This window comes from Scyliorhinus torazame, chromosome 4, assembly GCF_047496885.1.
Source record: "Scyliorhinus torazame isolate Kashiwa2021f chromosome 4, sScyTor2.1, whole genome shotgun sequence".
Classification (NCBI taxonomy): domain Eukaryota; kingdom Metazoa; phylum Chordata; class Chondrichthyes; order Carcharhiniformes; family Scyliorhinidae; genus Scyliorhinus; species Scyliorhinus torazame.
The window spans coordinates 50,836,680-50,863,811 of NC_092710.1; the positions used below are offsets into that span (position 1 = coordinate 50,836,680).

A 27,132-nucleotide genomic window follows, 5' to 3' on the forward strand; every position below is an offset into this window, starting at 1 on the left:
CATGATAGGATTGAAGCTCAAAAATTGAGAGGATATATGTGGAGCCAGACACAGCGTTAACATTTCAAATCCGTGTGATCCTTAATCAGAGCTGAAGTGAGGAGTAAATGCAATGGAGTAGATGAGATGGAGTAGATGAGAAAATGGAAGTTGCGTGAAAAATGGAGCTATGAAAGGTTTGACATAAGAGCAGGGTGGGCATTTTCAAGGTTAGTGCCATGGAGACTTTGCCAATAAACTCTGCATTCACCATTAAATTGGGAGCTTTTCATAACAGGTTACTTGTTTTGACAGAAAGGTGTAAAGGAACGCTGAGATTTGAACTAAGGATCCCCTGTTTACTAGACAAGCACTTTAACATCTAAGCCACAGCCCTACTGGCAGACCAGCTCTGCAAGTTTGGAGCAGATTTCCATTATTTTGATTACCGCTCAGTATTGTTGATTTCTCATGCTGACTTTGCGAGTGCAAATTTCATTGGCACTGGACTTTTGAAACTGCAAAAATTGCTGTTATTTCTGAAAGTTATTAGATTATAGCATTCTGCAGGGAGAAGTTAACAAACAGGAAATATTTTGTGAATTGGAAGTAATTAAACATGACCACAAAACTATTGTGATACAATGCAGGACAAGACCAGGAGAGAGTTTTTACATTAACTGAAAATCTAGCAAAAATTCTTGAAAGTTGTCGACGGCAATTGCAATTTGGCAAACACGACGTTGTCACGGTTCATCCACTTTCCCCAAATCACCCTGCATTCTTTATTCTTTTTTCCTGTCGTTCATTGGGAACAAAGACGCCTTGAGACAAAGTTGAAGCCCAGGCAGGGACTTAAACCCATCGATCTTCAGATTAAAAGTCAGATGCTCTACCGACTGCGCTTCTAGGGCCCATTCCAAACGCAGTCTTATAGCTCACTTCAAAGTCTCATATTGTATATTTTGAATTTCCGTCAATGGTAATTCAGCCTCACCAGCACATTTCCCTCGCAAGCAGACCGGCAGCCTCCCTTTGGCTTCCTTTCTCAAATTCTTCAGCTTGTTCTCGCTTTTTGCCAGTGACTTGTGATGTGACAACTGTTTACCCAGGGACCTGCACTGGGACTTCAAGACTTTGAAGATTACGTTTAGTTCGGTGAGATCTGAGTGGGAAGCTACAGAGACAAAGATTGTATTTTGAGAGAGGGAATAAAAGGTATCATCTGGTGTTTGTTGTGGCAGTGTGTGAACGTAAATAAATTCATCTTGTAAACTAGCAAATTATGCAAATCGCAAAGTTTCAGGATATAAATAGATTTGTCAGCACTACATCATCATGGAAAATAACACCATCCTTTATACCGCCCGAGTCGTTCTTGCAAACGTGCATCAACATAAATCGTTCAATATGAAAGCAAATTACTGCGGATGTAAAATCTGAAAGAAAAACAGGAAATGATGGAAAATCTCAGCGGGTCTGGCACCACCTGTGAAGAGAGAACCGAGTTAGCATTTCGAGTCCGGGTCACTCTTCGTCACAGTAAATCAATTAATCATTCAATCGTTGCTCACAGATGTCGCTAAAAAACATTCAAAATGTTCCTTCAGGATTACCGGAGGTAAATCCTGTCATGCATTCAAAGAAAATACTGCGGATGTTGCAAATCTGCATGAGAAGCTAAACATGATAGGATTGAAGCTCAAAAATTCAGAGGATATATGTGGAGCCAGACACAGAGTTAACATTTCAAATCCGTGTGATCCTTAATCAGAGCTGAAGTGAGGAGTAAATGCAATGGAGTAGATGAGATGGAGTAGATGAGAAAATGGAAGTTGCGTGAAAAATGGAGCTATGAAAGGTTTGACATAAGAGTAGGGAGAGCATCTTCAAGGGTAGTGCCATGGAGATGTTGCCAATCAACTCTGCATTCACAATTAAATTGGGAGCTTTTTACAACAGGTGACTTGTTTTGACGTAAAGGTATAAAGGCACTGCTGAGGTTTGAACTCAGCGTCTCCTGTTTACTAGATAGGCGCTTTAACCATCTAAGCCACAGCGCCTACTTGCACACCAGCTCTGCAAGTTTGGAGCAGATTTCCATTATTTTGATTACCGCTCAGTAGTGTTGATTTCTCATGCTGACTTTGAGAGTGCAAATTTCATTGGCACTGGACTTTTGAAACTGATAAAATTGCTGTTATTTCTGAAAGTTATTAGATTATCGCATTCTGCAGGGAAAAGTAAACAAACAGGAAATATGTTGTGAATTTGAAGTAATTAAACATGACCACAAAACTATTGTGATACAATGCAGGACAAGACCAGGAGAGAGTTTATACATTAACTGAAAATCTCGCAGAAATTCTTGAAAGTTGTCGACGCCAATTGCAATTTGGCAAACACGACGTTGTCACAGTTCATCCACTTTCCCAAAATCACCCTGCATTCTTTATTCTTTTTTCCTGTCGTTCATTGGGAACAAAAACGCCTTGAGACAAAGTTGAAGCCCAGGCAGGGACTTAAACCCATCGATCTTCAGATTAAAAGTCAGATGCTCTACCGACTGCGCTTCCAAGACCCATTCCAAACGCAGTCTTATAGCTCACTTCAAAGTCTCATATTGTATATTTTGAATTTCCTTCAACGGTAATTCAGCCTCACCAGCACATTTCCCTCGCAAGCAGACTGGCAGCCTCCCTTTGGCTTCCTTTCTCAAATTCTTCAGCTTGTTCTCGCTTTTTACCAGTGACTTGTGATTTGACAACTGTTTACCCAGGGACCTGCACTGGTCACTTAGCAATTCGCAAAATATTTCCTGTTTGTATGCTCCTTTCCTGCAGAACTGCTTTTAAATTAATAACTTTCAGAAATAACTGCAATCTTTACAGTTTCAAAAGCCCAGTGACGATGAATATTTTAATTTGCACTCTCAAAGTCAGCAGGAGAAATCAACAATACTGATGTTTAATCAAAACAATTGAAATCTGTTCTACACTTGCAAAACTGTCTGGCAGATTGGTGCTGTGGCTTAGATGGTTAAAGCGCCTGTCTTGTAAACAGGAGATCCTCAGTTCAAATCTCAGCAGTACCTTTGTACATACAGGTCAAAGCATGTAACCTGTGAAGAATGCTTCTCATTTAATGGTGAACACAGAAAATGTTGACAACATTTCTGTGGTACTGACCTTCAAGGTTGCTTTCCACTGTTTTACGTCAAACTTCCATATCTCCCATTTTTCACGCAACTTCCATTATCCTCATCTACTCCATTGCATGTAACCTCGCTTCAGCTCTGAATAAGGATCACACGGATTTGAAACATTAACTTTGTGTTTGGCTCCACAGACATCCTCAAATGTTATGTGCTTTAATCCAATCATTTTTAGTTTCTCATGCACATTCACAACATGTGCAGTATTTTCCTTTGAATGCACGACAGGATTGACCTCAGGAAATCCAGTAGGAACATGTTGAATGTCTGTCAGCAAAGATTGAATGGTTAAATGATTTACTCTGATGAAGAGTGACGCAGCCTCGAAACGTTCGCTCGGTTCTCTCTTCACAGATGCTGCCAGACCCACTGAGATTTTCCATCATTTCCTGTTTTTTTTCAGATTTCACATCTGCAGTAATTTGCCTTTTTATTGGACGATATATGTTGCTGCATGTCAGCAAGAACGATTTGGGCGGGATAAAGGATGGGGCGTTTTCCATGAAGATGTGGCATTTGCAGATCTATTTACACCCTGAAAATTTGCGATTTGCATAATTTGCTACTTTACTAGATGAGCTTACTTGCGTTCACACTCTGCCACAACAAACAACAGATGACACGCTTTATTACCTCTCTCAAAATACAACCTGTATCTCTGCAGCTTCCCACTCACATCTCAGCGAACTAAACATAATCTTCAATGTCTTGAAGTCCCAGTGCATGTCCCTGGGTAACAACAGTTGTCACATCACAAGTCACTTGTAACATGCGAGTCCAAGTTGAAGAATTTGAGAAAGAAAGCCGAAGGGAGGCTGCCGGTCTGCTTGCGAGGGAAATGAGCTGGAGAGGCTGAATGACCAGTGAAGAAAATTCAAAAGATACAATATGAGACTTTGAAGTGAGCTGTGAGAACATTTTCAGAATGGGCCCTGGTAGCTCAGTCGGTAGAGCATCAGACTTTTAATCTGAGGGTCCAGGGTTCAAGTCCCTGTCAGGGCTTTGATTTTGGCTCAAGGCGTTTGCTTCCCAATGAACGGTCGGAAATAAAAATAAAGAATGCAGGATGCTTTATGGAAAGTGGAAGAACCGTGACAACGTCGTGTTTGCCAAATTGCAACAGCCGTCCAGATTTTTCAAGAATTTTTGCTAGATTTTCAGTTGATGTTTAAACTCTCTCCTGGACTTGTCCTGCATGATATCACTATAGTTTTCTGGCCATGTTTAATCACTTACCAATTCGCAAAATATTTCCTGTTTGTATACTTCTTTCTTGCAGAACTGCTTTTAAATTAATAACTTTCAGAATAACTGCAATTTTTACAGTTTCAAAAGCCCAGTGCCGATGAATATTTTAATTTGCACTCTCAAAGTCAGCAGGAGAAATCAACAATACTGATGTTTAATCGAAGCAATTGAAATCTGTTCCACACTTGCAAGCCTGTCTTGCAGATTGGTGCTGTGGCTTAGATGGTTAAAGTGCCTGTCTTATAAACAGATGATTCTGAATTCAAATCTCAGCAGTACCTTTATACATTCAGGTCAAAGCATGTAGCCTGTGAAGATTTCTCCTCATTCAATGGTAAACACAGAAAATGTTGACAACATTTCTGTGGTACTGACCTTCAAGATTGCTTTCCCCTGTTTTATGTCAAACTTCCATATCTCCCATTTTTCACGCAACTTCCATTTTCCTCATCTACTCCATTACATGTAACCTCGCTTCAGCTCTGAATAAGGATCACACGGATTTGAAACATTAACTTTGTGTTTGGCTCCACAGACATCCTCAAATTTTATGAGCTTTCACCCAAGCATTTTTAGTTTCTCATGCAGATTCACAATATGTGCAGTACTTTCCTTTGAATGCACGACAGGATTGACCTCAGGAAATCCAGTAGGAACCTTTTAAATGTTTGTCAGCGATGTCTGTGAGCAAAGATTGAATGATTAAATGATTTACTCTGATGAAGAGTGACCCAACTTCGAAACGTTAGCTCGGTTCTCTCTTCACAGATGCTGCCAGACCCACTGAGATTTTCCATCATTTCCTGTTTTAATTCAGATTTCACATCCGCAGTAATTTGCTTTTTTATTGGACGATATATTTTGCTCCATGTTAGCAAGAATGATTCGGGCGGGATAAATTGTTGGGCATTTTCCATGAAGATGTGGTGTTGACAGATCTATTGACACCCTGAAATTTGCGATTTGCATAATTTGTTAGTTTTCAAGATGAGCTTACTTGCGTTCACACTCTGCCACAACAAACAACAGATGACACCCTTTATTCCCCCTCTTAAAATACAATCTGTAGCTCTGTCGCTTCCCACTCATATCTCAGCGAACTAACCGTAATCTTCAATGTCTTGAAGTCCCAGTGCATGTCCGTGGGCATCAACAGTTGCCACATCTCAAGTCATTGGTAAAATGCGAGTCCAAGTTGAAGAATTTGAGAAAGGAAACCAAAGGGATGCTGCCAGTCTGCTTGCGAGGGAAATGAGCTGGAGAGGCTGAATGACCAGTGAAGGAAATTCAAAAGATACAATATGAGACTTTGAAGTGAGCTATGAGCACATTTGTACATTGGGCCTTGGTAGCTTAGTTGATAGAGCATCAGGCTTTTAATCTGATGGTCCAGGGTTCAGGTCCCTGTCAGGGTTTTGATTTTGACTCAAGGCGTTTGCTTCCCAATGAACGGTCGGAAATAAAAATAAAGAATGCAGGATGCTTTATGGAAAGTGGAAGAACCGTGACAACGTCGTGTTTGCCAAATTGCAACAGCCGTCCAGAATTTTCAAGAATTTTTGCTAGATTTTCAGTTGATGTTTAAACTCTCTCCTGGACTTGTCCTGCATGATATCACTATAGTTTTCTGGCCATGTTTAATCACTTACCAATTCGCAAAATATTTCCTGTTTGTATACTTCTTTCTTGCAGAACTGCTTTTAAATTAATAACTTTCAGAATAACTGCAATCTTTACAGTTTCAAAAGCCCAGTGACAATGAATATTTTAATTTGCACTCTCAAAGTCAGCAGGAGAAATCAACAATACTGATGTTTAATCAAAACAATTGAAATCTGTTCTACACTTGCAAAATTGTCTGGCAGATTGGTGCTGTGGCTTAGATGGTTAAAGCGCTTGTCTTGTAAACAGGAAATCCTGAGTTCAAATCTCAGCAGTACCTTTGTACATACAGGTCAAAGCATGTAACCTGTGAAGAATGCTTCTCATTTAATGGTGAACACAGAAAAAGTTGACAACATTTCTGTGGTACTGACCTTCAAGGTTGCTTTCCCCTGTTTTACGTCAAATTTCCATATCTCCCATTTTTCACGCAACTTCCATTATCCTCATCTACTCCATTGCATGTAACCTCGCTTCAGCTCTGAATAAGGATCACACGGATTTGAAACATTAACTTTGTGTTTGGCTCCACAGACATCCTCAAATGTTATGTGCTTTAATCCAATCATTTTTAGTTTCTCATGCACATTCACAACATGTGCAGTATTTTCCTTTGAATGCACGACAGGATTGACCTCAGGAAATCCAGTAGGAACATGTTGAATGTCTGTCAGCAAAGATTGAATGGTTAAATGATTTACTCTGATGAAGAGTGACGCAGCCTCGAAACGTTCGCTCGGTTCTCTCTTCACAGATGCTGCCAGACCCACTGAGATTTTCCATCATTTCCTGTTTTTTTTCAGATTTCACATCTGCAGTAATTTGCCTTTTTATTGGACGATATATGTTGCTGCATGTCAGCAAGAACGATTTGGGCGGGATAAAGGATGGGGCGTTTTCCATGAAGATGTGGCATTTGCAGATCTATTTACACCCTGAAAATTTGCGATTTGCATAATTTGCTACTTTACTAGATGAGCTTACTTGCGTTCACACTCTGCCACAACAAACAACAGATGACACGCTTTATTACCTCTCTCAAAATACAACCTGTATCTCTGCAGCTTTCCACTCACATCTCAGCGAACTAAACATAATCTTCAATGTCTTGAAGTCCCAGTGCATGTCCCTGGGTAACAACAGTTGTCACATCACAGGTCATTGGTAAAATGCGAGTCCAAGTTGAAGAATTTGAGAAAGAAAGCCGAAGGGAGGCTGCCGGTCTGCTTGCGAGGGAAATGAGCTGGAGAGGCTGAATGACCAGTGAAGAAAATTCAAAAGATACAATATGAGACTTTGAAGTGAGCTGTGAGAACATTTTCAGAATGGGCCCTGGTAGCTCAGTCGGTAGAGCATCAGACTTTTAATCTGAGGGTCCAGGGTTCAAGTCCCTGTCAGGGCTTTGATTTTGGCTCAAGGCGTTTGCTTCCCAATGAACGGTCGGAAATAAAAATAAAGAATGCAGGATGCTTTATGGAAAGTGGAAGAACCGTGACAACGTCGTGTTTGCCAAATTGCAACAGCCGTCCAGATTTTTCAAGAATTTTTGCTAGATTTTCAGTTGATGTTTAAACTCTCTCCTGGACTTGTCCTGCATGATATCACTATAGTTTTCTGGCCATGTTTAATCACTTACCAATTCGCAAAATATTTCCTGTTTGTATACTTCTTTCTTGCAGAACTGCTTTTAAATTAATAACTTTCAGAATAACTGCAATTTTTACAGTTTCAAAAGCCCAGTGCCGATGAATATTTTAATTTGCACTCTCAAAGTCAGCAGGAGAAATCAACAATACTGATGTTTAATCGAAGCAATTGAAATCTGTTCCACACTTGCAAGCCTGTCTTGCAGATTGGTGCTGTGGCTTAGATGGTTAAAGTGCCTGTCTTATAAACAGATGATTCTGAATTCAAATCTCAGCAGTACCTTTATACATTCAGGTCAAAGCATGTAGCCTGTGAAAATTTCTCCTCATTCAATGGTAAACACAGAAAATGTTGACAACATTTCTGTGGTACTGACCTTCAAGATTGCTTTCCCCTGTTTTATGTCAAACTTCCATATCTCCCATTTTTCACGCAACTTCCATTTTCCTCATCTACTCCATTACATGTAACCTCGCTTCAGCTCTGAATAAGGATCACACGGATTTGAAACATTAACTTTGTGTTTGGCTCCACAGACATCCTCAAATTTTATGAGCTTTCACCCAAGCATTTTTAGTTTCTCATGCAGATTCACAATATGTGCAGTACTTTCCTTTGAATGCACGACAGGATTGACCTCAGGAAATCCAGTAGGAACCTTTTAAATGTTTGTCAGCGATGTCTGTGAGCAAAGATTGAATGATTAAATGATTTACTCTGATGAAGAGTGACCCAACTTCGAAACGTTAGCTCGGTTCTCTCTTCACAGATGCTGCCAGACCCACTGAGATTTTCCATCATTTCCTGTTTTAATTCAGATTTCACATCCGCAGTAATTTGCTTTTTTATTGGACGATATATTTTGCTCCATGTTAGCAAGAATGATTCGGGCGGGATAAATTGTTGGGCATTTTCCATGAAGATGTGGTGTTGACAGATCTATTGACACCCTGAAATTTGCGATTTGCATAATTTGTTAGTTTTCTAGATGAGCTTACTTGCGTTCACACTCTGCCACAACAAACAACAGATGACACCCTTTATTCCCCCTCTTAAAATACAATCTGTAGCTCTGTCGCTTCCCACTCATATCTCAGCGAACTAACCGTAATCTTCAATGTCTTGAAGTCCCAGTGCATGTCCGTGGGCATCAACAGTTGCCACATCTCAAGTCATTGGTAAAATGCGAGTCCAAGTTGAAGAATTTGAGAAAGGAAACCAAAGGGATGCTGCCAGTATGCTTGCGAGGGAAATGAGCTGGAGAGGCTGAATGACCAGTGAAGGAAATTCAAAAGATACAATATGAGACTTTGAAGTGAGCTATGAGAATGTTTGTAGATTGGGCCCTGGTAGCTCAGTTGATAGAGCATCAGGCTTTTAATCTGATGGTCCAGGGTTCAGGTCCCTGTCAGGGTTTTGATTTTGGCTCAAGGCGTTTGCTTCCCAATGAACGGTCGGAAATAAAAATAAAGAATGCAGGATGCTTTATGGAAAGTGGAAGAACCGTGACAACGTCGTGTTTGCCAAATTGCAACAGCCGTCCAGAATTTTCAAGAATTTTTGCTAGATTTTCAGTTGATGTTTAAACTCTCTCCTGGACTTGTCCTGCATGATATCACTATAGTTTTCTGGCCATGTTTAATCACTTACCAATTCGCAAAATATTTCCTGTTTGTATACTTCTTTCTTGCAGAACTGCTTTTAAATTAATAACTTTCAGAATAACTGCAATCTTTACAGTTTCAAAAGCCCAGTGACAATGAATATTTTAATTTGCACTCTCAAAGTCAGCAGGAGAAATCAACAATACTGATGTTTAATCAAAACAATTGAAATCTGTTCTACACTTGCAAAATTGTCTGGCAGATTGGTGCTGTGGCTTAGATGGTTAAAGTGCCTGTCTTGTAAACAGGAAATCCTGAATTCAAATCTCAGCAGTACCTTTGTACATACAGATCAAAGCATGTAACCTGTGAAGAATGCTTCTCATTTAATGGTGAACACAGAAAAAGTTGGCAACATTTCTGTGGTACTGACCTTCAAGGTTGCTTTCCCCTGTTTTACGTCAAATTTCCATATCTCCCATTTTTCACGCAACTTCCATTATCCTCATCTACTCCATTGCATGTAACCTCGCTTCAGCTCTGAATAAGGATCACACGGATTTGAAACATTAACTTTGTGTTTGGCTCCACAGACATCCTCAAATGTTATGTGCTTTAATCCAATCATTTTTAGTTTCTCATGCACATTCCCAACATGTGCAGTATTTTCCTTTGAATGCACGACAGGATTGACCTCAGGAAATCCAGTAGGAACATGTTGAATGTCTGTCAGCAAAGATTGAATGGTTAAATGATTTACTCTGATGAAGAGTGACGCAGCCTCGAAACGTTCGCTCGGTTCTCTCTTCACAGATGCTGCCAGACCCACTGAGATTTTCCATCATTTCCTGTTTTTTTTCAGATTTCACATCTGCAGTAATTTGCCTTTTTATTGGACGATATATGTTGCTGCATGTCAGCAAGAACGATTTGGGCGGGATAAAGGATGGGGCGTTTTCCATGAAGATGTGGCATTTGCAGATCTGTTTACACCCTGAAAATTTGCGATTTGCATAATTTGCTACTTTACTAGATGAGCTTACTTGCGTTCACACTCTGCCACAACAAACAACAGATGACACGCTTTATTACCTCTCTCAAAATTCAACCTGTATCTCTGCAGCTTCCCACTCACATCTCAGCGAACTAAACATAATCTTCAATGTCTTGAAGTCCCAGTGCATGTCCCTGGGTAACAACAGTTGTCACATCACAAGTCACTTGTAACATGCGAGTCCAAGTTGAAGAATTTGAGAAAGAAAGCCGAAGGGAGGCTGCCGGTCTGCTTGCGAGGGAAATGAGCTGGAGAGGCTGAATGACCAGTGAAGGAAATTCAAAAGATACAATATGAGACTTTGAAGTGAGCTATGAGAACATTTTCAGAATGGGCCCTGGTAGCTCAGTCGGTAGAGCATCAGACTTTTAATCTGAGGGTCCAGGGTTGAAGTCCCTGTCAGGGCTTTGATTTTGGCTCAAGGCGTTTGCTTCCCAATGAACGGTCGGAAATAAAAATAAAGAATGCAGGATGCTTTATGGAAAGTGGAAGAACCGTGACAACGTCGTGTTTTCCAAATTGCAACAGCCGTCCAGAATTTACAAGAATTTTTGCTAGATTTTCAGTTGATGTTTAAACTCTCTCCTGGACTTGTCCTGCATGATATCACTATAGTTTTCTGGCCATGTTTAATCACTTACCAATTCGCAAAATATTTCCTGTTTGTATACTTCTTTCTTGCAGAACTGCTTTTAAATTAATAACTTTCAGAATAACTGTAATTTTTACAGTTTCAAAAGCCCAGTGTCGATGAATATTTTAATTTGCACTCTCAAAGTCAGCAGGAGAAATCAACAATACTGATATTTAATCGAAGCAATTGAAATCTGTTCCACACTTGCAAGCCTGTCTTGCAGATTGGTGCTGTGGCTTAGATGGTTAAAGTGCCTGTCTTGTAAACAGGAGATCCTGAATTCAAATCTCAGCAGTACCTTTATACATTCAGGTCAAAGCATGTAGCCTGTGAAGAATCCTCCTCATTCAATGGTAAACACAGAAAATGTTGACAACATTTCTGTGGTACTGACCTTCAAGATTGCTTTCTCCTGTTTTATGTCAAACTTCCATATCTCCCATTTTTCACGCAACTTCCATTTTCCTCATCTACTCCATTGCATGTAACCTCGCTTCAGCTCTGAATAAGGATCACACGGATTTGAAACATTAACTTTGTGTTTGGCTCCACAGACATCCTCAAATTTTATGAGCTTTAATCCAATCATTTTTAGTTTCTCATGCAGATTCACAATATGTGCAGTATTTTCCTTTGAATGCACAACAGGATTGACCTCAGGAAATCCAGTAGGAACATTTTGAATGTTTGTCAGCGATGTCTGTGAGCAAAGATTGAATGATTAAATGATTTACTCTGATGAAGAGTGACCCAACTTCGAAACGTTAGCTCGGTTCTCTCTTCACAGATGCTGCCAGACCCACTGAGATTTTCCATCATTTCCTGTTTTAATTCAGATTTCACATCCGCAGTAATTTGCTTTTTTATTGGACGATATATGTTGCTGCATGTTAGCAAGAACGATTCGGGCGGGATAAATTGTTGGGCATTTTCCATGAAGATGTGGTGTTTACAGATCTATTGACACCCTGAAATTTGCGATTTGCATAATTTGTTAGTTTTCAAGATGAGCTTACTTGCGTTCACACTCTGCCACAACAAACAACAGATGACACCCTTTATTCCCCCTCTTAAAATACAATCTGTAGCTCTGTCGCTTCCCACTCATATCTCAGCGAACTAACCGTAATCTTCAATGTCTTGAAGTCCCAGTGCATGTCCGTGGGCATCAACAGTTGCCACATCTCAAGTCATTGGTAAAATGCGAGTCCAAGTTGAAGAATTTGAGAAAGGAAACCAAAGGGATGCTGCCAGTCTGCTTGCGAGGGAAATGAGCTGGAGAGGCTGAATGACCAGTGAAGGAAATTCAAAAGATACAATATGAGACTTTGAAGTGAGCTATGAGCACATTTGTACATTGGGCCTTGGTAGCTTAGTTGATAGAGCATCAGGCTTTTAATCTGATGGTCCAGGGTTCAGGTCCCTGTCAGGGTTTTGATTTTGACTCAAGGCGTTTGCTTCCCAATGAACGGTCGGAAATAAAAATAAAGAATGCAGGATGCTTTATGGAAAGTGGAAGAACCGTGACAACGTCGTGTTTGCCAAATTGCAACAGCCGTCCAGAATTTTCAAGAATTTTTGCTAGATTTTCAGTTGATGTTTAAACTCTCTCCTGGACTTGTCCTGCATGATATCACTATAGTTTTCTGGCCATGTTTAATCACTTACCAATTCGCAAAATATTTCCTGTTTGTATACTTCTTTCTTGCAGAACTGCTTTTAAATTAATAACTTTCAGAATAACTGCAATCTTTACAGTTTCAAAAGCCCAGTGACAATGAATATTTTAATTTGCACTCTCAAAGTCAGCAGGAGAAATCAACAATACTGATGTTTAATCAAAACAATTGAAATCTGTTCTACACTTGCAAAATTGTCTGGCAGATTGGTGCTGTGGCTTAGATGGTTAAAGCGCCTGTCTTGTAAACAGGAAATCCTGAGTTCAAATCTCAGCAGTACCTTTGTACATACAGGTCATAGCATGTAACCTGTGAAGAATGCTTCTCATTTAATGGTGAACACAGAAGAAGTTGACAACATTTCTGTGGTACTGACCTTCAAGGTTGCTTTCCCCTGTTTTACGTCAAATTTCCATATCTCCCATTTTTCACGCAACTTCCATTATCCTCATCTACTCCATTGCATGTAACCTCGCTTCAGCTCTGAATAAGGATCACACGGATTTGAAACATTAACTTTGTGTTTGGCTCCACAGACATCCTCAAATGTTATGTGCTTTAATCCAATCATTTTTAGTTTCTCATGCACATTCACAACATGTGCAGTATTTTCCTTTGAATGCACGACAGGATTGACCTCAGGAAATCCAGTAGGAACATGTTGAATGTCTGTCAGCAAAGATTGAATGGTTAAATGATTTACTCTGATGAAGAGTGACGCAGCCTCGAAACGTTAGCTCGGTTCTCTCTTCACAGATGCTGCCAGACCCACTGAGATTTTCCATCATTTCCTGTTTTAATTCAGATTTCACATCCGCAGTAATTTGCTTTTTTATTGGACGATATATGTTGCTGCATGTTAGCAAGAACGATTCGGGCGGGATAAATTGTTGGGCATTTTCCATGAAGATGTGGTGTTTACAGATCTATTGACACCCTGAAATTTGCGATTTGCATAATTTGTTAGTTTTCTAGATGAGCTTACTTGCGTTCACACTCTGCCACAACAAACAACAGATGACACCCTTTATTCCCCCTCTTAAAATACAATCTGTAGCTCTGTCGCTTCCCACTCATATCTCAGCGAACTAACCGTAATCTTCAATGTCTTGAAGTCCCAGTGCATGTCCGTGGGCATCAACAGTTGCCACATCTCAAGTCATTGGTAAAATGCGAGTCCAAGTTGAAGAATTTGAGAAAGGAAACCAAAGGGATGCTGCCAGTCTGCTTGCGAGGGAAATGAGCTGGAGAGGCTGAATGACCAGTGAAGGAAATTCAAAAGATACAATATGAGACTTTGAAGTGAGCTATGAGCACATTTGTACATTGGGCCTTGGTAGCTTAGTTGATAGAGCATCAGGCTTTTAATCTGATGGTCCAGGGTTCAGGTCCCTGTCAGGGTTTTGATTTTGACTCAAGGCGTTTGCTTCCCAATGAACGGTCGGAAATAAAAATAAAGAATGCAGGATGCTTTATGGAAAGTGGAAGAACCGTGACAACGTCGTGTTTGCCAAATTGCAACAGCCGTCCAGAATTTTCAAGAATTTTTGCTAGATTTTCAGTTGATGTTTAAACTCTCTCCTGGACTTGTCCTGCATGATATCACTATAGTTTTCTGGCCATGTTTAATCACTTACCAATTCGCAAAATATTTCCTGTTTGTATACTTCTTTCTTGCAGAACTGCTTTTAAATTAATAACTTTCAGAATAACTGCAATCTTTACAGTTTCAAAAGCCCAGTGACAATGAATATTTTAATTTGCACTCTCAAAGTCAGCAGGAGAAATCAACAATACTGATGTTTAATCAAAACAATTGAAATCTGTTCTACACTTGCAAAATTGTCTGGCAGATTGGTGCTGTGGCTTAGATGGTTAAAGCGCTTGTCTTGTAAACAGGAAATCCTGAGTTCAAATCTCAGCAGTACCTTTGTACATACAGGTCAAAGCATGTAACCTGTGAAGAATGCTTCTCATTTAATGGTGAACACAGAAAAAGTTGACAACATTTCTGTGGTACTGACCTTCAAGGTTGCTTTCCCCTGTTTTACGTCAAATTTCCATATCTCCCATTTTTCACGCAACTTCCATTATCCTCATCTACTCCATTGCATGTAACCTCGCTTCAGCTCTGAATAAGGATCACACGGATTTGAAACATTAACTTTGTGTTTGGCTCCACAGACATCCTCAAATGTTATGTGCTTTAATCCAATCATTTTTAGTTTCTCATGCACATTCACAACATGTGCAGTATTTTCCTTTGAATGCACGACAGGATTGACCTCAGGAAATCCAGTAGGAACATGTTGAATGTCTGTCAGCAAAGATTGAATGGTTAAATGATTTACTCTGATGAAGAGTGACGCAGCCTCGAAACGTTCGCTCGGTTCTCTCTTCACAGATGCTGCCAGACCCACTGAGATTTTCCATCATTTCCTGTTTTTTTTCAGATTTCACATCTGCAGTAATTTGCCTTTTTATTGGACGATATATGTTGCTGCATGTCAGCAAGAACGATTTGGGCGGGATAAAGGATGGGGCGTTTTCCATGAAGATGTGGCATTTGCAGATCTATTTACACCCTGAAAATTTGCGATTTGCATAATTTGCTACTTTACTAGATGAGCTTACTTGCGTTCACACTCTGCCACAACAAACAACAGATGACACGCTTTATTACCTCTCTCAAAATACAACCTGTATCTCTGCAGCTTCCCACTCACATCTCAGCGAACTAAACATAATCTTCAATGTCTTGAAGTCCCAGTGCATGTCCCTGGGTAACAACAGTTGTCACATCACAAGTCACTTGTAACATGCGAGTCCAAGTTGAAGAATTTGAGAAAGAAAGCCGAAGGGAGGCTGCCGGTCTGCTTGCGAGGGAAATGAGCTGGAGAGGCTGAATGACCAGTGAAGGAAATTCAAAAGATACAATATGAGACTTTGAAGTGAGCTATGAGAACATTTTCTGAATGGGCCCTGGTAGCTCAGTCGGTAGAGCATCAGACTTTTAATCTGAGGGTCCAGGGTTCAAGTCCCTGTCAGGGCTTTGATTTTGGCTCAAGGCGTTTGCTTCCCAATGAACGGTCGGAAATAAAAATAAAGAATGCAGGATGCTTTATGGAAAGTGGAAGAACCGTGACAACGTCGTGTTTGCCAAATTGCAACAGCCGTCCAGAATTTTCAAGAATTTTTGCTAGATTTTCAGTTGATGTTTAAACTCTCTCCTGGACTTGTCCTGCATGATATCACTATAGTTTTCTGGCCATGTTTAATCACTTACCAATTCGCAAAATATTTCCTGTTTGTATACTTCTTTCTTGCAGAACTGCTTTTAAATTAATAACTTTCAGAATAACTGCAATCTTTACAGTTTCAAAAGCCCAGTGACAATGAATATTTTAATTTGCACTCTCAAAGTCAGCAGGAGAAATCAACAATACTGATGTTTAATCGAAGCAATTGAAATCTGTTCCACACTTGCAAGCCTGTCTTGCAGATTGGTGCTGTGGCTTAGATGGTTAAAGTGCCTGTCTTGTAAACAGGAGATCCTGAATTCAAATCTCAGCAGTACCTTTATACATTCAGGTCAAAGCATGTAGCCTGTGAAGAATCCTCCTCATTCAATGGTAAACACAGAAAATGTTGACAACATTTCTGTGGTACTGACCTTCAAGATTGCTTTCCCCTGTTTTATGTCAAACTTCCATATCTCCCATTTTTCACGCAACTTCCATTTTCCTCATCTACTCCATTGCATGTAACCTCGCTTCAGCTCTGAATAAGGATCACACGGATTTGAAACATTAACTTTGTGTTTGGCTCCACAGACATCCTCAAATTTTATGAGCTTTAATCCAATCATTTTTAGTTTCTCATGCACATTCACAATATGTGCAGTATTTTCCTTTGAATGCACAACAGGATTGACCTCAGGAAATCCAGTAGGAACATTTTGAATGTTTGTCAGCGATGTCTGTGAGCAAAGATTGAATGATTAAATGATTTACTCTGATGAAGAGTGACCCAACTTCGAAACGTTAGCTCGGTTCTCTCTTCACAGATGCTGCCAGACCCACTGAGATTTTCCATCATTTCCTGTTTTAATTCAGATTTCACATCCGCAGTAATTTGCTTTTTTATTGGACGATATATGTTGCTGCATGTTAGCAAGAACGATTCGGGCGGGATAAATTGTTGGGCATTTTCCATGAAGATGTGGTGTTGACAGATCTATTGACACCCTGAAATTTGCGATTTGCATAATTTGTTAGTTTTCTAGATGAGCTTACTTGCGTTCACACTCTGCCACAACAAACAACAGATGACACCCTTTATTCCCCCTCTTAAAATACAATCTGTAGCTCTGTCGCTTCCCACTCATATCTCAGCGAACTAACCGTAATCTTCAATGTCTTGAAGTCCCAGTGCATGTCCGTGGGCATCAACAGTTGCCACATCTCAAGTCATTGGTAAAATGCGAGTCCAAGTTGAAGAATTTGAGAAAGGAAACCAAAGGGATGCTGCCAGTCTGCTTGCGAGGGAAATGAGCTGGAGAGGCTGAATGACCAGTGAAGGAAATTCAAAAGATACAATATGAGACTTTGAAGTGAGCTATGAGCACATTTGTACATTGGGCCTTGGTAGCTCAGTTGATAGAGCATCAGGCTTTTAATCTGATGGTCCAGGGTTCAGGTCCCTGTCAGGGTTTTGATTTTGGCTCAAGGCGTTTGCTTCCCAATGAACGGTCGGAAATAAAAATAAAGAATGCAGGATGCTTTATGGAAAGTGGAAGAACCGTGACAACGTCGTGTTTGCCAAATTGCAACAGCCGTCCAGAATTTTCAAGAATTTTTGCTAGATTTTCAGTTGATGTTTAAACTCTCTCCTGGACTTGTCCTGCATGATATCACTATAGTTTTCTGGCCATGTTTAATCACTTACCAATTCGCAAAATATTTCCTGTTTGTATACTTCTTTCTTGCAGAACTGCTTTTAAATTAATAACTTTCAGAATAACTGCAATCTTTACAGTTTCAAAAGCCCAGTGACAATGAATATTTTAATTTGCACTCTCAAAGTCAGCAGGAGAAATCAACAATACTGATGTTTAATCAAAACAATTGAAATCTGTTCTACACTTGCAAAATTGTCTGGCAGATTGGTGCTGTGGCTTAGATGGTTAAAGCGCCTGTCTTGTAAACAGGAAATCCTGAGTTCAAATCTCAGCAGTACCTTTGTACATACAGGTCAACGCATGTAACCTGTGAAGAATGCTTCTCATTTAATGGTGAACACAGAAAAAGTTGACAACATTTCTGTGGTACTGACCTTCAAGGTTGCTTCCCCATGTTTTACGTCAAATTTCCATATCTCCCATTTTTCACGCAACTTCCATTATCCTCATCTACTCCATTGCATGTAACCTCGCTTCAGCTCTGAATAAGGATCACACGGATTTGAAACATTAACTTTGTGTTTGGCTCCACAGACATCCTCAAATGTTATGTGCTTTAATCCAATCATTTTTAGTTTCTCATGCACATTCACAACATGTGCAGTATTTTCCTTTGAATGCACGACAGGATTGACCTCAGGAAATCCAGTCGGAACATGTTGAATGTCTGTCAGCAAAGATTGAATGGTTAAATGATTTACTCTGATGAAGAGTGACGCAGCCTCGAAACGTTCGCTCGGTTCTCTCTTCACAGATGCTGCCAGACCCACTGAGATTTTCCATCATTTCCTGTTTTTTTTCAGATTTCACATCTGCAGTAATTTGCCTTTTTATTGGACGATATATGTTGCTGCATGTCAGCAAGAACGATTTGGGCGGGATAAAGGATGGGGCGTTTTCCATGAAGATGTGGCATTTGCAGATCTATTTACACCCTGAAAATTTGCGATTTGCATAATTTGCTACTTTACTAGATGAGCTTACTTGCGTTCACACTCTGCCACAACAAACAACAGATGACACGCTTTATTACCTCTCTCAAAATACAACCTGTATCTCTGCAGCTTCCCACTCACATCTCAGCGAACTAAACATAATCTTCAATGTCTTGAAGTCCCAGTGCATGTCCCTGGGTAACAACAGTTGTCACATCACAAGTCACTTGTAACATGCGAGTCCAAGTTGAAGAATTTGAGAAAGAAAGCCGAAGGGAGGCTGCCGGTCTGCTTGCGAGGGAAATGAGCTGGAGAGGCTGAATGACCAGTGAAGGAAATTCAAAAGATACAATATGAGACTTTGAAGTGAGCTATGAGAACATTTTCTGAATGGGCCCTGGTAGCTCAGTCGGTAGAGCATCAGACTTTTAATCTGAGGGTCCAGGGTTCAAGTCCCTGTCAGGGCTTTGATTTTGGCTCAAGGCGTTTGCTTCCCAATGAACGGTCGGAAATAAAAATAAAGAATGCAGGATGCTTTATGGAAAGTGGAAGAACCGTGACAACGTCGTGTTTGCCAAATTGCAACAGCCGTCCAGAATTTTCAAGAATTTTTGCTAGATTTTCAGTTGATGTTTAAACTCTCTCCTGGACTTGTCCTGCATGATTTCACTATAGTTTTCTGGCCATGTTTAATCACTTACCAATTCGCAAAATATTTCCTGTTTGTATACTTCTTTCTTGCAGAACTGCTTTTAAATTAATAACTTTCAGAATAACTGCAATTTTTACAGTTTCAAAAGCCCAGTGTCGATGAATATTTTAATTTGCACTCTCAAAGTCAGCAGGAGAAATCAACAATACTGATGTTTAATCGAAGCAATTGAAATCTGTTCCACACTTGCAAGCCTGTCTTGCAGATTGGTGCTGTGGCTTAGATGGTTAAAGTGCCTGTCTTGTAAACAGGAGATCCTGAATTCAAATCTCAGCAGTACCTTTATACATTCAGGTCAAAGCATGTAGCCTGTGAAGAATCCTCCTCATTCAATGGTAAACACAGAAAATGTTGACAACATTTCTGTGGTACTGACCTTCAAGATTGCTTTCCCCTGTTTTATGTCAAACTTCCATATCTCCCATTTTTCACGCAACTTCCATTTTCCTCATCTACTCCATTGCATGTAACCTCGCTTCAGCTCTGAATAAGGATCACACGGATTTGAAACATTAACTTTGTGTTTGGCTCCACAGACATCCTCAAATTTTATGAGCTTTAATCCAATCATTTTTAGTTTCTCATGCAGATTCACAATATGTGCAGTATTTTCCTTTGAATGCACGACAGGATTGACCTCAGGAAATCCAGTAGGAACATTTTGAATGTTTGTCAGCGATGTCTGTGAGCAAAGATTGAATGATTAAATGATTTACTCTGATGAAGAGTGACCCAACTTCGAAACGTTAGCTCGGTTCTCTCTTCACAGATGCTGCCAGACCCACTGAGATTTTCCATCATTTCCTGTTTTAATTCAGATTTCACATCCGCAGTAATTTGCTTTTTTATTGGACGATATATGTTGCTGCATGTTAGCAAGAACGATTCGGGCGGGATAAATTGTTGGGCATTTTCCATGAAGATGTGGTGTTTACAGATCTATTGACACCCTGAAATTTGCGATTTGCATAATTTGTTAGTTTTCTAGATGAGCTTACTTGCGTTCACACTCTGCCACAACAAACAACAGATGACACCCTTTATTCCCCCTCTTAAAATACAATCTGTAGCTCTGTCGCTTCCCACTCATATCTCAGCGAACTAACCGTAATCTTCAATGTCTTGAAGTCCCAGTGCATGTCCGTGGGCATCAACAGTTGCCACATCTCAAGTCATTGGTAAAATGCGAGTCCAAGTTGAAGAATTTGAGAAAGGAAACCAAAGGGATGCTGCCAGTCTGCTTGCGAGGGAAATGAGCTGGAGAGGCTGAATGACCAGTGAAGGAAATTCAAAAGATACAATATGAGACTTTGAAGTGAGCTATGAGCACATTTGTACATTGGGCCTTGGTAGCTCAGTTGATAGAGCATCAGGCTTTTAATCTGATGGTCCAGGGTTCAGGTCCCTGTCAGGGTTTTGATTTTGGCTCAAGGCGTTTGCTTCCCAATGAACGGTCGGAAATAAAAATAAAGAATGCAGGATGCTTTATGGAAAGTGGAAGAACCGTGACAACGTCGTGTTTGCCAAATTGCAACAGCCGTCCAGAATTTTCAAGAATTTTTGCTAGATTTTCAGTTGATGTTTAAACTCTCTCCTGGACTTGTCCTGCATGATATCACTATAGTTTTCTGGCCATGTTTAATCACTTACCAATTCGCAAAATATTTCCTGTTTGTATACTTCTTTCTTGCAGAACTGCTTTTAAATTAATAACTTTCAGAATAACTGCAATCTTTACAGTTTCAAAAGCCCAGTGACAATGAATATTTTAATTTGCACTCTCAAAGTCAGCAGGAGAAATCAACAATACTGATGTTTAATCAAAACAATTGAAATCTGTTCTACACTTGCAAAATTGTCTGGCAGATTGGTGCTGTGGCTTAGATGGTTAAAGCGCCTGTCTTGTAAACAGGAAATCCTGAGTTCAAATCTCAGCAGTACCTTTGTACATACAGGTCAACGCATGTAACCTGTGAAGAATGCTTCTCATTTAATGGTGAACACAGAAAAAGTTGACAACATTTCTGTGGTACTGACCTTCAAGGTTGCTTTCCCATGTTTTACGTCAAATTTCCATATCTCCCATTTTTCACGCAACTTCCATTATCCTCATCTACTCCATTGCATGTAACCTCGCTTCAGCTCTGAATAAGGATCACACGGATTTGAAACATTAACTTTGTGTTTGGCTCCACAGACATCCTCAAATGTTATGTGCTTTAATCCAATCATTTTTAGTTTCTCATGCACATTCACAACATGTGCAGTATTTTCCTTTGAATGCACGACAGGATTGACCTCAGGAAATCCAGTCGGAACATGTTGAATGTCTGTCAGCAAAGATTGAATGGTTAAATGATTTACTCTGATGAAGAGTGACGCAGCCTCGAAACGTTCGCTCGGTTCTCTCTTCACAGATGCTGCCAGACCCACTGAGATTTTCCATCATTTCCTGTTTTTTTTCAGATTTCACATCTGCAGTAATTTGCCTTTTTATTGGACGATATATGTTGCTGCATGTCAGCAAGAACGATTTGGGCGGGATAAAGGATGGGGCGTTTTCCATGAAGATGTGGCATTTGCAGATCTATTTACACCCTGAAAATTTGCGATTTGCATAATTTGCTACTTTACTAGATGAGCTTACTTGCGTTCACACTCTGCCACAACAAACAACAGATGACACGCTTTATTACCTCTCTCAAAATACAACCTGTATCTCTGCAGCTTCCCACTCACATCTCAGCGAACTAAACATAATCTTCAATGTCTTGAAGTCCCAGTGCATGTCCCTGGGTAACAACAGTTGTCACATCACAAGTCACTTGTAACATGCGAGTCCAAGTTGAAGAATTTGAGAAAGAAAGCCGAAGGGAGGCTGCCGGTCTGCTTGCGAGGGAAATGAGCTGGAGAGGCTGAATGACCAGTGAAGGAAATTCAAAAGATACAATATGAGACTTTGAAGTGAGCTATGAGAACATTTTCTGAATGGGCCCTGGTAGCTCAGTCGGTAGAGCATCAGACTTTTAATCTGAGGGTCCAGGGTTCAAGTCCCTGTCAGGGCTTTGATTTTGGCTCAAGGCGTTTGCTTCCCAATGAACGGTCGGAAATAAAAATAAAGAATGCAGGATGCTTTATGGAAAGTGGAAGAACCGTGACAACGTCGTGTTTGCCAAATTGCAACAGCCGTCCAGAATTTTCAAGAATTTTTGCTAGATTTTCAGTTGATGTTTAAACTCTCTCCTGGACTTGTCCTGCATGATTTCACTATAGTTTTCTGGCCATGTTTAATCACTTACCAATTCGCAAAATATTTCCTGTTTGTATACTTCTTTCTTGCAGAACTGCTTTTAAATTAATAACTTTCAGAATAACTGCAATTTTTACAGTTTCAAAAGCCCAGTGTCGATGAATATTTTAATTTGCACTCTCAAAGTCAGCAGGAGAAATCAACAATACTGATGTTTAATCGAAGCAATTGAAATCTGTTCCACACTTGCAAGCCTGTCTTGCAGATTGGTGCTGTGGCTTAGATGGTTAAAGTGCCTGTCTTGTAAACAGGAGATCCTGAATTCAAATCTCAGCAGTACCTTTATACATTCAGGTCAAAGCAAGTAGCCTGTGAAGAATCCTCCTCATTCAATGGTAAACACAGAAAATGTTGACAACATTTCTGTGGTACTGACCTTCAAGATTGCTTTCCCCTGTTTTATGTCAAACTTCCATATCTCCCATTTTTCACGCAACTTCCATTTTCCTCATCTACTCCATTGCATGTAACCTCGCTTCAGCTCTGAATAAGGATCACACGGATTTGAAACATTAACTTTGTGTTTGGCTCCACAGACATCCTCAAATTTTATGAGCTTTAATCCAATCATTTTTAGTTTCTCATGCACATTCACAATATGTGCAGTATTTTCCTTTGAATGCACAACAGGATTGACCTCAGGAAATCCAGTAGGAACATTTTGAATGTTTGTCAGCGATGTCTGTGAGCAAAGATTGAATGATTAAATGATTTACTCTGATGAAGAGTGACCCAACTTCGAAACGTTAGCTCGGTTCTCTCTTCACAGATGCTGCCAGACCCACTGAGATTTTCCATCATTTCCTGTTTTAATTCAGATTTCACATCCGCAGTAATTTGCTTTTTTATTGGACGATATATGTTGCTGCATGTTAGCAAGAACGATTCGGGCGGGATAAATTGTTGGGCATTTTCCATGAAGATGTGGTGTTTACAGATCTATTGACACCCTGAAATTTGCGATTTGCATAATTTGTTAGTTTTCTAGATGAGCTTACTTGCGTTCACACTCTGCCACAACAAACAACAGATGACACCCTTTATTCCCCCTCTTAAAATACAATCTGTAGCTCTGTCGCTTCCCACTCATATCTCAGCGAACTAACCGTAATCTTCAATGTCTTGAAGTCCCAGTGCATGTCCGTGGGCATCAACAGTTGCCACATCTCAAGTCATTGGTAAAATGCGAGTCCAAGTTGAAGAATTTGAGAAAGGAAACCAAAGGGATGCTGCCAGTCTGCTTGCGAGGGAAATGAGCTGGAGAGGCTGAATGACCAGTGAAGGAAATTCAAAAGATACAATATGAGACTTTGAAGTGAGCTATGAGCACATTTGTACATTGGGCCTTGGTAGCTCAGTTGATAGAGCATCAGGCTTTTAATCTGATGGTCCAGGGTTCAGGTCCCTGCCAGGGTTTAGATTTTGGCTCAAGGCGTTTGCTTCCCAATGAACGGTCGGAAATAAAAATAAAGAATGCAGGATGCTTTATGGAAAGTGGAAGAACCGTGACAACGTCGTGTTTGCCAAATTGCAACAGCCGTCCAGAATTTTCAAGAATTTTTGCTAGATTTTCAGTTGATGTTTAAACTCTCTCCTGGACTTGTCCTGCATGATATCACTATAGTTTTCTGGCCATGTTTAATCACTTACCAATTCGCAAAATATTTCCTGTTTGTATACTTCTTTCTTGCAGAACTGCTTTTAAATTAATAACTTTCAGAATAACTGCAATCTTTACAGTTTCAAAAGCCCAGTGACAATGAATATTTTAATTTGCACTCTCAAAGTCAGCAGGAGAAATCAACAATACTGATGTTTAATCAAAACAATTGAAATCTGTTCTACACTTGCAAAATTGTCTGGCAGATTGGTGCTGTGGCTTAGATGGTTAAAGCGCCTGTCTTGTAAACAGGAAATCCTGAGTTCAAATCTCAGCAGTACCTTTGTACATACAGGTCATAGCATGTAACCTGTGAAGAATGCTTCTCATTTAATGGTGAACACAGAAGAAGTTGACAACATTTCTGTGGTACTGACCTTCAAGGTTGCTTTCCCCTGTTTACGTCAAATTTCCATATCTCCCATTTTTCACACAACTTCCATTATCCTCATCTACTCCATTGCATGTAACCTCGCTTCAGCTCTGAATAAGGATCACACGTATTTGAAACATTAACTTTGTGTTTGGCTCCACAGACATCCTCAAATGTTATGTGCTTTAATCCAATCATTTTTAGTTTCTCATGCACATTCACAACATGTGCAGTATTTTCCTTTGAATGCACGACAGGATTGACCTCAGGAAATCCAGTAGGAACATGTTGAATGTCTGTCAGCAAAGATTGAATGGTTAAATGATTTACTCTGATGAAGAGTGACGCAGCCTCGAAACGTTCGCTCGGTTCTCTCTTCACAGATGCTGCCAGACCCACTGAGATTTTCCATCATTTCCTGTTTTTTTTCAGATTTCACATCTGCAGTAATTTGCCTTTTTATTGGACGATATATGTTGCTGCATGTCAGCAAGAACGATTTGGGCGGGATAAAGGATGGGGCGTTTTCCATGAAGATGTGGCATTTGCAGATCTATTTACACCCTGAAAATTTGCGATTTGCATAATTTGCTACTTTACTAGATGAGCTTACTTGCGTTCACACTCTGCCACAACAAACAACAGATGACACGCTTTATTACCTCTCTCAAAATACAACCTGTATCTCTGCAGCTTCCCACTCACATCTCAGCGAACTAAACATAATCTTCAATGTCTTGAAGTCCCAGTGCATGTCCCTGGGTAACAACAGTTGTCACATCACAAGTCACTTGTAACATGCGAGTCCAAGTTGAAGAATTTGAGAAAGAAAGCCGAAGGGAGGCTGCCGGTCTGCTTGCGAGGGAAATGAGCTGGAGAGGCTGAATCACCAGTGAAGGAAATTCAAAAGATACAATATGAGACTTTGAAGTGAGCTATGAGAACATTTTCTGAATGGGCCCTGGTAGCTCAGTCGGTAGAGCATCAGACTTTTAATCTGAGGGTCCAGGGTTCAAGTCCCTGTCAGGGCTTTGATTTTGGCTCAAGGCGTTTGCTTCCCAATGAACGGCCGGAAATAAAAATAAAGAATGCAGGATGCTTTATGGAAAGTGGAAGAACCGTGACAATATCGTGTTTGCCAAATTGCAACAGCCGTCCAGAATTTTCAAGAATTTTTGCTAGATTTTCAGTTGATGTTTAAACTCTCTCCTGGACTTGTCCTGCAGGATATCACTATAGTTTTCTGGCCATGTTTAATCACTTACCAATTCGCAAAATATTTCCTGTTTGTATACTTCTTTCTTGCAGAACTGCTTTTAAATTAATAACTTTCAGAATAACTGCAATTTTTACAGTTTCAAAAGCCCAGTGCCGATGAATATTTTAATTTGCACTCTCAAAGTCAGCAGGAGAAATCAACAATACTGATGTTTAATCGAAGCAATTGAAATCTGTTCCACACTTGCAAGCCTGTCTTGCAGATTGGTGCTGTGGCTTAGATGGTTAAAGTGCCTGTCTTGTAAACAGGAGATCCTGTATTCATATCTCAGCAGTACCTTTATACATTCAGGTCAAAGCATGTAGCCTGTGAAGAATCCTCCTCATTCATTGGTAAACACAGAAAATGTTGACAACATTTCTGTGGTACTGACCTTCAAGATTGCTTTCCCCTGTTTTATGTCAAACTTCCATATCTCCCATTTTTCACGCAACTTCCATTTTCCTCATCTACTCCATTGCATGTAACCTCGCTTCAGCTCTGAATAAGGATCACACGGATTTGAAACATTAACTTTGTGTTTGGCTCCACAGACATCCTCAAATTTTATGAGCTTTCACCCAAGCATTTTTAGTTTCTCATGCAGATTCACAATATGTGCAGTATTTTCCTTTGAATGCACGACAGGATTGACCTCAGGAAATCCAGTAGGAACATTTTGAATGTTTGTCAGCGATGTCTGTGAGCAAAGATTGAATGATTAAATGATTTACTCTGATGAAGAGTGACCCAACTTCGAAACGTTAGCTCGGTTCTCTCTTCACAGATGCTGCCAGGCCCACTGAGATTTTCCATCATTTCCTGTTTTAATTCAGATTTCACATCCGCAGTAATTTGCTTTTTTATTGGACGATATATGTTGCTGCATGTTAGCAAGAATGATTCGGGCGGGATAAATTGTTGGGCATTTTCCATGAAGATGTGGTGTTGACAGATCTATTGACACCCTGAAATTTGCGATTTGCATAATTTGTTAGTTTTCTAGATGAGCTTACTTGTGTTCACACTCTGCCACAACAAACAACAGATGACACCCTTTATTCCCCCTCTTAAAATACAATCTGTAGCTCTGTCGCTTCCCACTCATATCTCAGCGAACTAACCGTAATCTTCAATGTCTTGAAGTCCCAGTGCATGTCCGTGGGCATCAACAGTTGCCACATCTCAAGTCATTGGTAAAAT

At 40.1% G+C, this 27,132-nt stretch overlaps 19 non-coding genes across 19 annotated transcripts; 18 read left to right on the top strand and 1 right to left on the bottom strand.

Moving 5' to 3' along the window:
• Positions 1–1,968: 1,968 nt before the first annotated feature.
• trnat-agu (transfer RNA threonine (anticodon AGU)) lies at positions 1,969–2,042 on the bottom strand. The gene has a single exon. It is a non-coding gene; the product is annotated as a tRNA-Thr (tRNA).
• A 957-nt stretch (positions 2,043–2,999) lies between these two features.
• Positions 3,000–3,073, top strand: trnat-ugu (transfer RNA threonine (anticodon UGU)). Its single transcript has one exon. It is a non-coding gene; the product is annotated as a tRNA-Thr (tRNA).
• A 1,049-nt stretch (positions 3,074–4,122) lies between these two features.
• On the top strand, positions 4,123–4,195 carry trnak-uuu (transfer RNA lysine (anticodon UUU)). The gene has a single exon. It is a non-coding gene; the product is annotated as a tRNA-Lys (tRNA).
• Positions 4,196–6,309: 2,114 nt separating this feature from the next.
• Positions 6,310–6,383, top strand: trnat-ugu (transfer RNA threonine (anticodon UGU)). Its single transcript has one exon. It is a non-coding gene; the product is annotated as a tRNA-Thr (tRNA).
• A 1,049-nt stretch (positions 6,384–7,432) lies between these two features.
• Positions 7,433–7,505, top strand: trnak-uuu (transfer RNA lysine (anticodon UUU)). Its single transcript has one exon. It is a non-coding gene; the product is annotated as a tRNA-Lys (tRNA).
• A 3,237-nt stretch (positions 7,506–10,742) lies between these two features.
• Positions 10,743–10,815, top strand: trnak-uuu (transfer RNA lysine (anticodon UUU)). The gene has a single exon. It is a non-coding gene; the product is annotated as a tRNA-Lys (tRNA).
• Positions 10,816–11,268: 453 nt separating this feature from the next.
• Positions 11,269–11,342, top strand: trnat-ugu (transfer RNA threonine (anticodon UGU)). The gene has a single exon. It is a non-coding gene; the product is annotated as a tRNA-Thr (tRNA).
• Positions 11,343–12,929: 1,587 nt separating this feature from the next.
• trnat-ugu (transfer RNA threonine (anticodon UGU)) lies at positions 12,930–13,003 on the top strand. The gene has a single exon. It is a non-coding gene; the product is annotated as a tRNA-Thr (tRNA).
• Positions 13,004–14,577: 1,574 nt separating this feature from the next.
• On the top strand, positions 14,578–14,651 carry trnat-ugu (transfer RNA threonine (anticodon UGU)). Its single transcript has one exon. It is a non-coding gene; the product is annotated as a tRNA-Thr (tRNA).
• A 1,049-nt stretch (positions 14,652–15,700) lies between these two features.
• Positions 15,701–15,773, top strand: trnak-uuu (transfer RNA lysine (anticodon UUU)). The gene has a single exon. It is a non-coding gene; the product is annotated as a tRNA-Lys (tRNA).
• A 453-nt stretch (positions 15,774–16,226) lies between these two features.
• Positions 16,227–16,300, top strand: trnat-ugu (transfer RNA threonine (anticodon UGU)). Its single transcript has one exon. It is a non-coding gene; the product is annotated as a tRNA-Thr (tRNA).
• A 1,587-nt stretch (positions 16,301–17,887) lies between these two features.
• On the top strand, positions 17,888–17,961 carry trnat-ugu (transfer RNA threonine (anticodon UGU)). The gene has a single exon. It is a non-coding gene; the product is annotated as a tRNA-Thr (tRNA).
• A 1,049-nt stretch (positions 17,962–19,010) lies between these two features.
• trnak-uuu (transfer RNA lysine (anticodon UUU)) lies at positions 19,011–19,083 on the top strand. The gene has a single exon. It is a non-coding gene; the product is annotated as a tRNA-Lys (tRNA).
• A 453-nt stretch (positions 19,084–19,536) lies between these two features.
• On the top strand, positions 19,537–19,610 carry trnat-ugu (transfer RNA threonine (anticodon UGU)). The gene has a single exon. It is a non-coding gene; the product is annotated as a tRNA-Thr (tRNA).
• A 1,587-nt stretch (positions 19,611–21,197) lies between these two features.
• trnat-ugu (transfer RNA threonine (anticodon UGU)) lies at positions 21,198–21,271 on the top strand. Its single transcript has one exon. It is a non-coding gene; the product is annotated as a tRNA-Thr (tRNA).
• A 1,049-nt stretch (positions 21,272–22,320) lies between these two features.
• trnak-uuu (transfer RNA lysine (anticodon UUU)) lies at positions 22,321–22,393 on the top strand. The gene has a single exon. It is a non-coding gene; the product is annotated as a tRNA-Lys (tRNA).
• Positions 22,394–22,846: 453 nt separating this feature from the next.
• On the top strand, positions 22,847–22,920 carry trnat-ugu (transfer RNA threonine (anticodon UGU)). The gene has a single exon. It is a non-coding gene; the product is annotated as a tRNA-Thr (tRNA).
• Positions 22,921–24,507: 1,587 nt separating this feature from the next.
• Positions 24,508–24,581, top strand: trnat-ugu (transfer RNA threonine (anticodon UGU)). Its single transcript has one exon. It is a non-coding gene; the product is annotated as a tRNA-Thr (tRNA).
• A 1,048-nt stretch (positions 24,582–25,629) lies between these two features.
• Positions 25,630–25,702, top strand: trnak-uuu (transfer RNA lysine (anticodon UUU)). The gene has a single exon. It is a non-coding gene; the product is annotated as a tRNA-Lys (tRNA).
• Positions 25,703–27,132: the final 1,430 nt, after the last annotated feature.